Source organism: Barbus barbus, assembly GCF_936440315.1.
Source record: "Barbus barbus genome assembly, chromosome: 1".
NCBI lineage: Eukaryota > Metazoa > Chordata > Actinopteri > Cypriniformes > Cyprinidae > Barbus > Barbus barbus.
The window spans coordinates 22342659-22357417 of record NC_136729.1 but is presented as its reverse complement, the minus strand read 5'-3'; positions in this window follow the sequence as shown (position 1 = coordinate 22357417).

Genomic DNA, 14759 nt, shown 5'->3' with positions numbered 1-14759 from the left:
CCATTAGCTCATCCTCAACCTAAGCACAGACTCCAAAACTCAACATCACAGAATCTCTTGTAAATCCCAACATAACAGGACATTAAACACTAACAAGTCCCCTCCTTTTTTCATCTTGCTCAAAAACACATTAAATATACATGCTGGGAACTCGAAATTCTCTGCCCACTTCCAGGCTCGAACAGGAACACGAAATTGCAAATCTGAAGCAAGTAATTAATCTAAAATTGATTAGTAATTAAAACAAAGACATAAAACATAATTGTATTGGGTCATACTCATATCAAATATAAACAATTCTTAAAAAGTAAAGACACCCTATGCACCTTAGTGTAATTCATCAGAATTCAAAATGTGCAGATGTTTGAACAGAATATCCTGGGTAGATGATTTGCATGTGAAAAGGCAGCTTTCCTCTCAGCTATTTGCTCAATCTTTTTATGGGCAAGCAATGCTTTATGGGGGAAAAAAAGTCATTAGTTGTGTATTTTTTAACTAATGGAAGGCAAATGTGGGGCAGTTGGAAAGAGAGAGGATGTGACATATATACATATGTTCCTGCAGCCAAATCAAACATTTTGTTGAAGCAGCTGGCTAACATTTCCTATTATGACCACCAGGGGCTACAGGCTACAAACACACTGGGGACATTTAACAATGATTTATCATTTAGAACAGTAATTTGAATGTTTTGATTTTATTTTTTCACATTGAAGCTATGTCATTAGAATGAACATTCAAATAATCATACAATGCAATAGCAAAAACAAAGTTTGACGACTGGGAAATAATTCTGAATTTTAAGCAAATTATAATGGAGAATGTCATCATATTTAGTGGCACAAAAAACTAAGCTTAAACTTTTTTTATTTTTTCTACTGTTCATACAAGCTGAAAGGTTGCTGAGAACTCATTTATTTTCTTGAAAAAATTGTCACGCATGTATAGTGCATTATGGGAAGGGATGAGTTCTGTAATCCCATGGGTCTAAATCAGAGAGCTATAGATGAAAGTAACTCCACCAGCAAAACAGAGGCTCAGCTGGAAGGTAAGTGGCAATCATGATTGCATTTGCATTCACAGTGTTTCCTTTGAAAATGCTCACTCTAGTGCAATGCATAATCCTATATAACACAAAACAGCCAAAAATTGAATTAAGATGTGTTTTTGCATTTAAAATTATCTACACGGGCAAAGGATTGTACAAAAGGAAAGAAATGCATGGAGTATATGCACATTATATGCATAACATTTCTTTCTTCCCCACAGACAAACACTCATACAATAAACATGCATGAACAGACAAACACACATGCGCGCTTTTTATCCACACACACAGAGAGAGAGAGAGAGAGAGACGATCAGATAAGGAGGGTGTTCCACATTCCACGTTGTTGTTATTACATTTGATAAGTGTGGTGATGAATGCGCCCAATCTGATGTGCGCAGGAGCATCTTTGATTCTCTGTTATTATTTATTTGTGTGTGTAATGTTGTTTGCCCATGTGGCAGGAGGGAAACTGAATTAATTTCCTCTCTGTGGGTTTGGTGTCAGCATCTGAGCACAGATGAATTATGCCGCACTCACACTTCATGTCATTTCCTCTACACCCGGCAACATTGTCATCATTTAGTAACCTGAAAACAAATTATCCCACTCTGGCACAAGTTCAAATTCAATTATAGCAGCCCATAGTAATTATGTGGAGGTATAAAAGAATCATAAATGCAAAATAATTAATTGACCTAATAATCTTTATTTATGCGCCCCTCATACTAAGCCTGTGATCTCTCCATTGTGGCAGTGTGCTCTAAATTAGACCGAGCAGCTGTGGATGTAGAAGAGGCATCAGTGGCATCAATAATATTCATATCTGAATTCTCATGTGCTTATTATAAAACAAGGACAAATACTTCACATAATGCAAATCTTTTAGCTGCATTGTTATATAGGCCACACTAATATATAATGTGATAATGACACCTTATATGTGCCTTTTCGTGAATACAAATTCAATTGTGTATTGTATTTTGTCTTGTGATTTATTATATAGCAGCCTACATATCATTTTGCATTTGTTATGTGTGACTCTTGTCTTCTGGGTCTCGAACATGTGACCCAGAGCATTACTTTTCAACTCAGAGCTCCAAATTATTCTCTGCTATGAATCTAAAGAAGAGCGTCATTTACTGTGACCTTGGCAAACTGACAAATCAGCTTTGCTCCGTTGTGTATAGAACAGATACATTCAAGATTCAGCAACAGTCCTCTTAGATATCAAGCCCATCAGAATGAGAGTCTGATTAATTTGCTTTCATCAGTGCAGCCATTGGTCAGTGATATAACCCAGAATTGATGCATTTGTACATATTAAAATGAGTAAAATCATTCCAATAACAACAACAACAACAAATCTACTGAACATTGAACATGCAAATACTTAAAACTGCAAGTATTTGAAATCAGCTGAAAACTCCATAGAAAAATAAATACATTTCCGGAGGCAGGGGCTTAAACATTTGAAATGTTTTTTTTTTTTTTTTAAAGGGCAAACCACAGAATTGAACAATAATCTAAAAAGGTAACTGAATACTAAATGATGTATCTCATATGTCACTGAGCTCCCTGATGGGTTTGGGTGGAGCTGATTTTTCAGTGTTTGTATTTCTAAACTCATGCATTTGAATCTTAATTGTGTGTAAGAATAACAACATCAGGCTACGCTGGATCAGACGAGGATCAATTTATTCTGCCCTTTACAAATGATGTTTTCACGAGATTTGATTCTCTACCACCCTCACCCCTCCCTTCTACATCATGGCTGATACTGCAGTATGCAGTGTGGATATGCTGTCTTTGCATTTTACTAGAACCCTCAGGGGCCATCGCCTCTATTACAGCATTCAGTAGTGATGAGAGAGATAAAAGATAAAAGTGCTTTCTTTTTCTCACTACACCATTTCCTAATCTATCATTTTCTCTCACCCTCCTTCTCTGGCATTACAGTTGTATTGCTGTATTTGCACTGTTTAAATGTAGCTAATAATGTGCTGCAATGTTGTCATCTGTGATATGGTGACGAATGTAGCCTCAGTGAGAAAATAGACTCAAATACAGCCAAATAAATGAAGAAAACATTTCTTTAAAATGTTCTGCCATTATTAACAAGGTTTAAAAATACAGTATAGTCAAAGTAAATAATATACCACTAGACCTAGCCAATAAAACCGGTAAAGTTGTTTAAATTTAATAAATTAATGTTTTTAGAATCAGTGTTGGAGATTAACAAAATAAAAGATGATAACCTTGCCTTTTTTAAGTAGCGTAAAATTAGTTTAGCTATTTTCAAAGTAATGTAACTTTTTCACAAACAAATGCTACATCAATTAAACATACTCACCTAAACGCTCATCTCTCTCTTCTTATATTTATTCTAGTGAATTCATTCATCTGGTCTCATATTGTTATGAAGTCAGATTCATACTAATTAACTGATTCATTCTAAATAGTCCTCTTCTATATTTACAGTAACACTGGAAAGTCTGATTCATTCAATGTTTGTAAATCATGTAAGTCTTTGGACTGTACTATGTTGGGGTAGTTTTGCTGTATATAATACAAATTTACTTCTTCAAGATTTATATTGTAAACTAAAATTGATATTCTATACTTTTATACAATAAACTATAATAACATAATATAATAATAAATTATATCAATATATCCTGTTTATTATTATTTTCATTCAAACATTTCATAAGATTTAGTTCTACGTGGTTTTAGATAGAGATTTGGTATTTTGTTGACAAACATAATATTAAAGCACTCCCCATTTCTAAGACAAACGCCCTGAGACTTCGGCTCACCTTCTGACACACGTGGAGTCATTACCACACCACTGCTAATTACTTAATTAGTAATCTACTTATCTCCTAATTTCTGTTAAGCACTGTCTTATAAAATGTGTATGTCACCCTACTCTAAAATGTCATTGTAATTACCTTACATCAATTAGAGCAAGAAACTTTCTTAGTCCAAAAATGTACAAGAAATAAAACACGGTCTGTGGCAACATTAGTCTGATGAGCAATTAGTGTGTGGCTTTGATGAATTTGAGGGATAGAGCGTTATATTATTCTCAATTAAAACCTGTCCTCCACAGCATTACTCATTGTAACGCTCCTCGTTCATACTAATTAGCAGGAGCCTTCATTGCCTCTCAGCTGAGAGGACATTTCAATATCCCATTAAAGCATAAGCAGATAGTGGCGTGATTGACACACTGTGAAAGTTGGGAAGTAATTACATTATATGCCTCAGTGTGCCTTTCTATCAGCATATAATGACATGTTTCTTTCTGCCATGACTTTCTTTCTGTCTATTGCCTTTTACTTGGATTCCCTTTCTTTGTCTTAAGTTACATGATATTGCCATAAGAAGTGAATTATAGATAGATAGACAGACAAATCCTGCTTTTTCTCTCTTCCTTCTCAGCCCTTATTTCAACCATTTGAGAAAGCATTTAAGAGTTGTTGTTTTCCTTTTGCTTTCAAATATTTGTGTGTGTGTGTGCATGTGCTTGTGTTTTTACATTCGACTTGGCTCTAAGTGTTTTTGGAAATCCCATCAGATAAGAAGGGAAATGGGAATGTGAGATGTGGCAGCATTTATGTTAGCCTAGTGAATAAACAGTAGAAGAAGAGGAAGTAGGAATGTGAATTCTGTTGTCATAAATCCTTTCAAATGACCTTGTGTTTATTTTACACTGCAGCCTCACTGTGCAGGACTGTGAGAACTGGGCCACTGCAGTCAGTGATGCTCACTATCTACTCTAGGGGAACATTTGGCTCTTACAGATCCCATTCACTATCAATCATAAGGTTAAAGTGATCTCTCATTAGCCTTGTTCTAAAATTCATCTGGAATACAGACTCTGGCTTCCAAACCACGGGTGTTTAATTTATTTAAAAACAAGGCCATTTTAGTGGACATTATCAGCAATGAAATCTTGGCTTTATGAATGTAAGATGCATTAATATACATTAATCAGGGAAAGATGATAGTGCCTTCTGACAACTGTCTCTGACATGAATATCAAATGGACAGTAAAAAAAGAACAAAACTCAAATGGAAGAGAATATATCTGACACACATAACAGCACACTCACTGATGTGAGGTATAAATGAATTGAAAACTAGTATTTTAAGTGACACATTATTTATCACTTTCTGCATTTTCATAGCTTAATATGACATGATGTCATTACATTAAAGTCATTTTGAAATAATGTCATAAATATATAAAGCTGAATACACCATGTACCATGTCCACTCATGTGCAAAATAAGAAAAGAGACTAAAATTAACTACGTCTCAGGGTTGGACCAAAAATAGCACATGGTAACTGGTGCCTTTACATTTATGCATTTAGCAGACGCTTTTATCCAAAGCGACTTACATTGCATTCAAGTTACAGTTTTTTTTTTTCTTTTAACATTTTATCAGCTTTTGCTTTCCCTGGGAATCAAACCCATGACCTTGGCGTTGCTAGCGCCATGCTCTACTATTTGAGCTACAGGAAAGCCTTTGGAAATAATTTTTTATGACACTATTTGGTAATGAGTTTTAAAAACAAATATTGTACAAAATGGTGACAAAGCTTTCACAATTATCTGAATTTTTCAAAGTTTCAGTACATATTGCAAGAAAATACTATTGAATTTTTTCTACTTCAAAATTTCATGTTTAATTCAGTGCTTCCTGCTGTTTCTTTGTAATTATTTGTGAAATTTACCAGCAATTTCTGAGTGAAAATCATTTCATTTTCAGTGCAGTTATCAAACAATTTATTTCATACTACGTGTACAATCTCAACCATTTAATTTTATTGAGTCTTCATATGTCTTGAAGAGAGAGAAAGGGTCAGAAACACAGATTACCTTCAGCTGGATGTTAGATTCAGAAAGAGAACCCCCATCCCCCCCCCCCCCCCCCCCCCATCCCCCCTCATCTCTCTCTCTCTCTCTCTCACACACACACCCCCCCCCCCCCCATCCCCCCTCATCTCTCTCTCTCTCTCTCTCACACACACACACACACACACACACAGATGTTGGTTTTTGTGGTTTATCGGGACTCTCCATAGGCGTAATGGTTTTTATACTGAACAAACTGTGTGTGCTATTGCCCTACACCAACCCTACACCTAAACTTAGCCCTCACAGGAGACTTTGTGCATTTTTAGATTTTCAAAAAAACACCATTTAGTATGTTTTTTAAACCTTTTGAATTGCGGGGACATAGGCAGTGTCCTCATAAACCACCTTCATATTGTAATACCTCTGTCATACCCATGTTATTATACAAATTTGTGTCCTCATAAACCACATAAACATGCACACACACACACACACACACACACCACGCTCTTTTCTTTTTCAAACATTTTCCTTCAGTCACTCAGTTCCTTAAACCACACACCAAACTTTCCAAATACTGTTTTTCTTCTACTTTGTTGTTGCATGGTAGCAATTATTCAGTCCTAAGAAGTGGTTCTGGTGTTCAAAACCTCTGTAAAAATTTCTGTCACACTCTCACCAAATAATAAGTAGCAGAAATGAACAAATCCTAAAGCCTGCATGTTTCTGGCTGAGTGCCAGGAAGTGCTGTCAGCCCGTGGATCTGCAGTAAAACCAGTTCTGGGGTTATTTTCTATAAAAACAGACCTCCACATATGGTGCCCTACTGGCAAACCACTGCCAGACTACTTTCTATAGTATTCTTTCTTTCTTTCGCTTTCTTTCGGCATTTAAGGGAATATAAATCCTCTGTCCTTTGCTCCACTTGGTGTTTCTCTCTTGTGAAATGTTCCTACAATCTGCTCTAGATTTCATTTAGTCCACTGTTCCACTTTGTGGTTGGAGCATAACTATGTATTTTCAGGTTGCTATTTTTAAATTTACAGCACTGGATGCTGTTGTCTCGCACTGAGAGACTGTAAGTAACATTTGTGTGTACACACATATATAATCACACATATAATGGTGTATCAATGCAGTCCTTTCTCTTACCACACTTTAAAAGCTTCTCACAAATAGAAAGACTACGGGGTTATTTACTCTCATAGTTCAAGGCTGCAGACTGAAGAGCCGTAGGGGGAAAGAAAAATCAAAACACAGTACAGAGGAAATAAAAATGAAGGGAGAGTTAGGAAAACAAACCCGCAGGATAGGGTTCTGTCTCTTTCGCTGCCTGCTACTGGCACAGAATACCTGTGTTCAGAGTTATTTAGAGTGATCAGGTGCAGCGAGGTGGATCGGCGCTGGTGCACACAGACACATGTTTCTGCGCAGTTTGACATAATTGCCATTCTCTCTCCCATTTGGCATCTCAGTAACATCAGTCAGAGAGAAGCAGGCCTGTCACAACTGTCTGACTGCGGAGAGGAGAAAGAGAGCGGGAGAGAGAGGGAAGTCAGATGAGGAAGAGAAAGAGAGATAGCAGATATTATAGTGTGGAGTGCAAGTCACTCACCACAAATCAGCAGCAAACAGAGATCCAGGGCAAACGTAAATATTTAATACCAATAATATCAGTTAAAAAGCATACAATTATCTCTATGCAGGTTTCACAAGTTATAGTTTAGGCCTGAGACGATTTAGGCAATATTTCTTTATTAAGGTGTTTTACCACCATTTGCATTTAATACAGCTTCCAACCTTCATAGAATAGATTCATACAATTGTTGAATAGTCTCCAGTTGAATGTTGTCTAGAGTGAGAATTCTCACGTTTCTATTCAAAACTGCCCACAGTGGTTTGATGAAATTCAAGCCAGGTGATTTGTCTGGCAAAATGTTTAGGTTTTATGATCATAACACCACTTTTTTTGCTTTTTAACATTGGTGATTAAAGTTGTAACAATTTTAGCTCTTTCATGGATGTTAGCTTTGTGAACCGTGATCAGTTTTTGTAGAAGCAGGGTATTCAAGATGAATATTGAGGTTCCCTTTCAGTCAGTCACGTTCGACGTTATGTCAACTGACATTAGAGGTCTCACTCGGGAGCCCCAATCACCTCTGAGCTTTAGAAGAAAAGGCCAATGAGAATTGGCGAGCTGAATTTGCATGCCAAGCCACTCCCCCGTACATACGGGTATGTAAGATGACGGCGTGCATCTAATCATTCAGATTTTTGCTTCCGAGGCGATCGCTTCGTGAGCGCTGCTTCTATCAAGAAGAAAAGAAGATTTTGTCGAATCTGCAGGGGTTACTCTGGTCGAGTCACCTGCCCACTGGTGTTGTCTACGTGATACGCAAGTATACGGCGTATACCCACTAGCAAAGGTCAAGGATTTCCGTATACCCACTTAAAAAAGCGCGAGGATAAGTAACAACATTTTGTGACAGAACTTTCACATGTTCGTTCATAAATTTTGAATTTTTGAAAATCACGCTGTGTTTTATGTTGATGGCCAGTGCTATTGCGCCACTCTTTCATTTCAACTTACTGGCTGAAGCCATCTTAAAAATGCGCCACTGCTGCACGTCGCCACGAAAGCTTATCATTTGCACACATTTTTATGCCTTGCCCATTTAAACATTCAAAAGAATTTATAAACCTTCAAACACATGAGGATGCGGAAAAACTCAAAAGAGAACCCGCGCGCCGTGTGTCCGTGCACACATAGAGAGTAAACGTAAACTTAAGTGAACTTTAACAGTTGAAAAAAAAAATCTAATGTGTATATTGGATGCATTGTCTTTTAAAGTGATAGAGCCTAATTTACTTAATTAGTGTCTTCAATGTTAATCCAATAAATTAAATCAGAGAAAATCACTCACAGCTCTTTACTGAACTACTTTGTAGTTTAACAAGAATTAATATATATTTAATTTATACAGTGAAGACTATGCAATGCTATTTTATATTTGATTATTCGGTTTCTGTACCTGGACACCTACAAACTTGAAAAAAAAAATTTAAACATTGTGTAAATAGCACAAATAAATATATAGAACAAACATATATTAAACTATTTCAAACAGTTTGGGTTGAGGAGTTTTCCATAGGGATCCCTAACTTCAGTCGACGTAACGTTGAACGTCACTGACCGAAAGGGAACGTCTCAGTTACGTATGTAACCCTTGTTCCCTGAAGGAGGGAATGGACACGTTACGTCCCTCATGCCACAACCTCGAACTGCGCTGAATGCCGGGATGCATCTCGGCTCCTCAGCAAAAAAACTGAATAAGTGCATGCAAGCCGCCATCTTATATATCCATATGTACGGGGGAGTGGCTTGGCATGCAAATTCCACTCGCCAATTCTCACTGGCCTTTTATTCTATAGTTCAGAGGTAATTAGGGCTCCCAAGTGAGACCTCTAATGTCAGTCGACGTAACATCTCCGTTCCCTCCTTCAGGGAACGAGGGTTACATACAGAACCGAGATGTTTGCTCTCACTTTTGCTGCAGTAGTTTGGTGTTGTTTGGAAACAATCCTTTTTAGTGTGTGATAGTCCCTATGATTCATTTTTGGTCTGCGCCAACTATTCTTCTTTTGCTGATGAATTCTTGCCATGCTTTGTGTGTGCAGCAGTAATCATAAAGACTGTTGCTCTCAAAACACTAAAACCATTGGACTGTTAAGGTTACAGATGCTCCTCGTAAACAGAATCCTTTTGGAAGTCTGACAAGTCACCCATTTCACACACAGTAATATTTATACCCATATAATAATCTAATTACCCCCTAATATTGTTAACCAAAATTTAAATTGAAAAACTTTTTGGTAAGAAAATGGCCACAAATTCTGATTTTATAACCAATAAAAAGTTATTTTAAAATTATAATTTTATCAGATATCAGTGAATATGTTAACCCCAGCAGCACAATATATATATATATATATATATATATATATATATATATATATATATATATATATATATATAAAATAAATTAATAAATCCAATCTATGAAATTCTGATAAAATAAATAAAATTAACAGTCATAGAATAAAAATAAAATAACTGTGTAAATAAAACTAAAGTGAATTAAGGAACATTTATATATGTTTACCTTTGGGTTGTGATTGGCAGAATTAGATTAACATTCTCCTCTAAAACTTCCATTCCTTCATGTATTAAACAGTAACCTTTAAAAAAAAATGGTTTACATATATTTGAAATGTTATATGATTAATTAAAACTCCATTAACTGCAAACTGAATATTCATGTTCACTGTAATTATAAATCCAAACCAAATCAAATCCAAATTGTACAATTTTTGGTAAGTGTGTGAACATATTTAGATAGAACGACTGTTTGGAAGCAATATTTCAGCATCTGAAAGGATAGGAAAAAGTGAGGAGTGCGGGGGCTGTTAGAATTGAGAAAATTCAATGCGACATGCTGAGAATGAATTGCTCAGTCGAGCTGAAATATCCCTCATTCTAATGACTTGGGACAGTCATTGGTTTACTCTCTCTCTCTCTGCCCATATCTCCCTTTCTCTCTGCCTCTCTGTGTCTTTCATATAATTTTTTCCAATATTAATTCCTGATATATGATGGACTGTACTCTTGATCAATTCAACTCCTTGTACATATCATTCTTTTAAAAAACAAAAACAAAGGTGAACAAGTCACATGCTATTAAAATTCCTCTTAAAACACTCTTAAAATAGGCCAGGTCTTAATATAGATAAGCACTATTCACACAGAAGATTATATCATAAAATACATATCTAAGAATTCTATTACACAGCTGCTGTGTCCATTATATATGAAGAGACTAACTGGCCTGGGGATGAGAAAGAAAGAGCCATTACCCTTGTGCACAGAACTGCTCGATCAGATTTCTTCTCTCACTGACTGCTGATATAAAGGTTAACAAGCTGGTAAATTCAGAGAGAAGAGCAGAACACGTTTGAAATACTTGAGTATTGCAAATAAAGGAGATATTATTGCAGCTGCACCCTGTTGAATCATTAATACATGATTCAGCTTTATGAAGGCTGCAATGACAAGTAAAGTAAAACAAGCAAGTAAAACATCTCGTGTCTGAATATATTTGCTGATTTCATAAACAGAAGTTCTTCTTGTTCTGCACTACAGCATAAACTTTTTCTTTTATGAGGTGCAGAACTTTAGAGAAGCATTTTTGGATATGAGCTATGACTTTGAAATCTAAGAATGTGGCAGTAAAAATGAGGCCATAAAATATGGCTAAGAGAAGTTGAAATAATGCCCTCAGAAAATGTAATTATGGATGTAATGCTCATTGTTTCGCCAGCACACACACATACTTACACAATTCCTGGAATTCAAGCAGGAAACCAAAATAGTAAAATTGCACCCTGGGGTTTGTCCACTGCCTCTGTGCAAGACAGAGAGAGTGTGTGCGTGTGTACTTATTATTTTGCTAGTTCATTTCTTGTGTATAGCCAGCTTGGTCTCATTGTTTATATGCAGGTATTAGTTAACATTTCTAGGTATAAAACATAAATTACTGTAAGTTTTGGCTGATGCTGAAACATACCATTTCGACATATTGAAAAATATAAAAAGGAAAAAGAAAAAAGTTAAATATTTACTAATCTTTTATAACATATTTGCAGACGCACTTGTCTTTTTTTTTTAATAAAGGATTTAGATTTTTAGATCCCATAACCCTACTTACAAACCTAAACATAACTATTTTATAGAGAATATAAAATATAAAACGTAATAGACAGAAATATGCAAGAAAATGACCATTTAAGTAGCAATATAGAACCAATATTAGCCCATATATATTCAAGTCAAGATAGTGACGCAGATGTTCTTTTGCTGTTTTTGTTTGTTTTGTTTGTTTGTACTGTATTTAGTTTTTTTATTCATTTATTTTATTTTTTTGTGTCATATATAAATTTTATTGTCTATTTTTTATTATTATTCTGTTATATTTCTTTTTTCTTTCTTAATTTCTATGAGCATGTGCACTATGTTTGTACTTTGTTCTCCACTGGAAGCTTCTTTCAGACAAACCCCTTCTGTGTGTAAAAACATACTTGGCAGTAAAGCTCTTTCTGATTCTGAGATACAGAGCAGAATTTAAGTCAAGTTGTCACAGCATGACTGAGAAAATGCATTTTTAGTCCCACTACAAACAAAATAATTATATATTACATAAGTCCTTATTACAGAAATGTAAATTCATTTTAAGGTTTTAATGTGTAGCCTTGTTTAACTTTATGTAATTGCTTGGCAGCAAAAGTCACACAGAACAGAACAAAATGTTATTTCGCATTAAGCCAACTGCATTTGTGGTTTAAAACATAATGCTATTCTTATGACAGCTGAATGCAATATAATCAAAATGTTAATGCCATGATTTCGCTATTCTTAAGGATTCATTTATGCAAAGTTGTTTATATGTAAATAATTTCCATTTTAGATGCTGTCAATATTGCATGCTTCAGTATGCAAACATAAGTAAATGTACATATGGTTGAACCACACTTTATGTAAAAATATGAAAAGTAATGAGATCATGTTGGAACAGCTTACTTTAAATCCAATGTATCTCAATACAAATGTGGCAAAACTTCTAATTTTATAGGATAATTGAGGGTTTATGTTGCACCAGTCTAGTTTTAGAATTCAGCCTTTACATTGTTGTGCTTTCATACCGTGGCATCACTGCTAATCATGCTAACATGCTTTGATGCATAAGAACAACCCACAATATAATGGCCGCTAAGCCAAGAGAAAGACTCTCACTCACATTTATACACACTCACACACACATTTACATACATCCACAAAGAGAGACAGACACAGAGAGGGCGAGAGAGAGAGAGAGAGAGACCAGTAGCACATACACCCCATTAGCAAAATCTCCCTTTTTTTGTCTGAGGCAGAAAAAAAGGTGCATGCATAAATTTTACACATTTATTTCCATGGTAACCATTCACCGTGTCATTCACATGTCAAAGTGAATCAGAGAAGATTAGGGGCATTCTCTCTCTCTCTCTCTCTCTCTCTCTCTCTTTTTCCTTCCTTCTCTTTCACACATATATACACACTCTCTTAAATGGGGTTAATAGAGAGAATCACATGACAAACAGCAACTTTAAAAAAAAACAGAAAGAGAGAGGCTTGACTTTTAGAGATTGCAAAGCAGCATTGCAAAATGGCATTTCAGATTCATTAAAAAAATATTTCTGACTCATTCACACACATAGAGCTTGACACCATATATTAATCTGAAGAATAAATAATAAAGCAAATATTTTCCACTAATTAAATGCATATAAATGAAACATACCAATTTTATTGGAATAGCTCATGGACACAACCACCAAACTCGTTTGCTGATATTTCCCATGATTAGGACTGTAATTAGTGCTCAAGCCTTTCTCACATTAAGAGCGAGAATGCAGACATTGTCAGGTATGGTAATAGTGATGTGACTGGTGGGGTGCGATGGGCGGGTGGTCATCTTTGACTTTCAAACAGAACTCATTCATCTTACTCAGTGTTCCCTAAAGACTTGTCCTCACTCTCATATACCTCTTCCAGTCAGTTTGAGGCTCTACACTTTGAGACTGAAAAAAACATCAGACATCTCAGGGATTGCTGCAGAAGCAAAGAGACACCTAATTTATCATGATCCTACCATTAAAACAGATCACAAAGTCCTTCATGCTGTTATTGCAAATACCATAAAATTATTTATTTGGTGGGAATATGAATAGTATTTCTTATGTTATTTGTGCATGTACTTGATGTGCTGTCAACCCTGGGCTTTAGGCAGTAAAAACAACCACAAAGGCACGTGTGTACACATTAGGGATGCACATATAGTAATATTCTGGCCAACATTCATAACTCATGTTATGGCTGATAACCAATAAATTACCAGTATTAAATTCTATACTTCTTTGTCTAAATAAATTAAAGATAAAAAGAGGGAAAAAACTACATTATAGAACATCATTTGCAGTATGAAAATGGAAATTCAATCACATTTAACAGTGTTATTAAATTACTAGTGTTCTAAAGATATGTTTTATGCATGCATTAGATGACAGTAAATGTACAAATAGGGAAAATGAGCATGCGGAGTTAAATATATACTGGTCATGAGGCCAATATTGGATTTCTGGATAACCGTAAAAATAAAAAAGTCTCAGGTGACATCCAATATAATATCAATATATTTTGAATCCCTAGTTCAAATAATTGCCAGATTATCTTCACCTATTTTGAACTCTGTCTTAACATTAGTATCCCGAAAGTGTACAAACAGTAACCTATGCCACATTTATCATCAGAACAGCTATAGATCGCACTCAGGAGAGGCAAGCTGGTGTATAGATACTCACACCTCAATCTAAACACACACACACACACACACACACACACACACACACACACACACACACACACACACACACACACACACACACACACCAATTCCTCACTTCATGTATTCCATACAGACTAAACTCTTCCTGAGCCTGCATGGAGTACAATCGATACATATCAGCAGGAATATATGATACTGTGGCTGGTATAAATCCAGACTGTTGTCAATTCACACTATTTCCATTTGATTTAGCCTTCACAGCTGCCTAATTGAATGGACAAATGCATAATCCAAGCATGTAGTGCTAGTCAATACTGGGAAGAGCCATCAGGACTTGTACAATTTAATACTTTAAATTAGTAAAATCCACTAAAGTTGATTGCTTTGTTGCCGATCAAATTA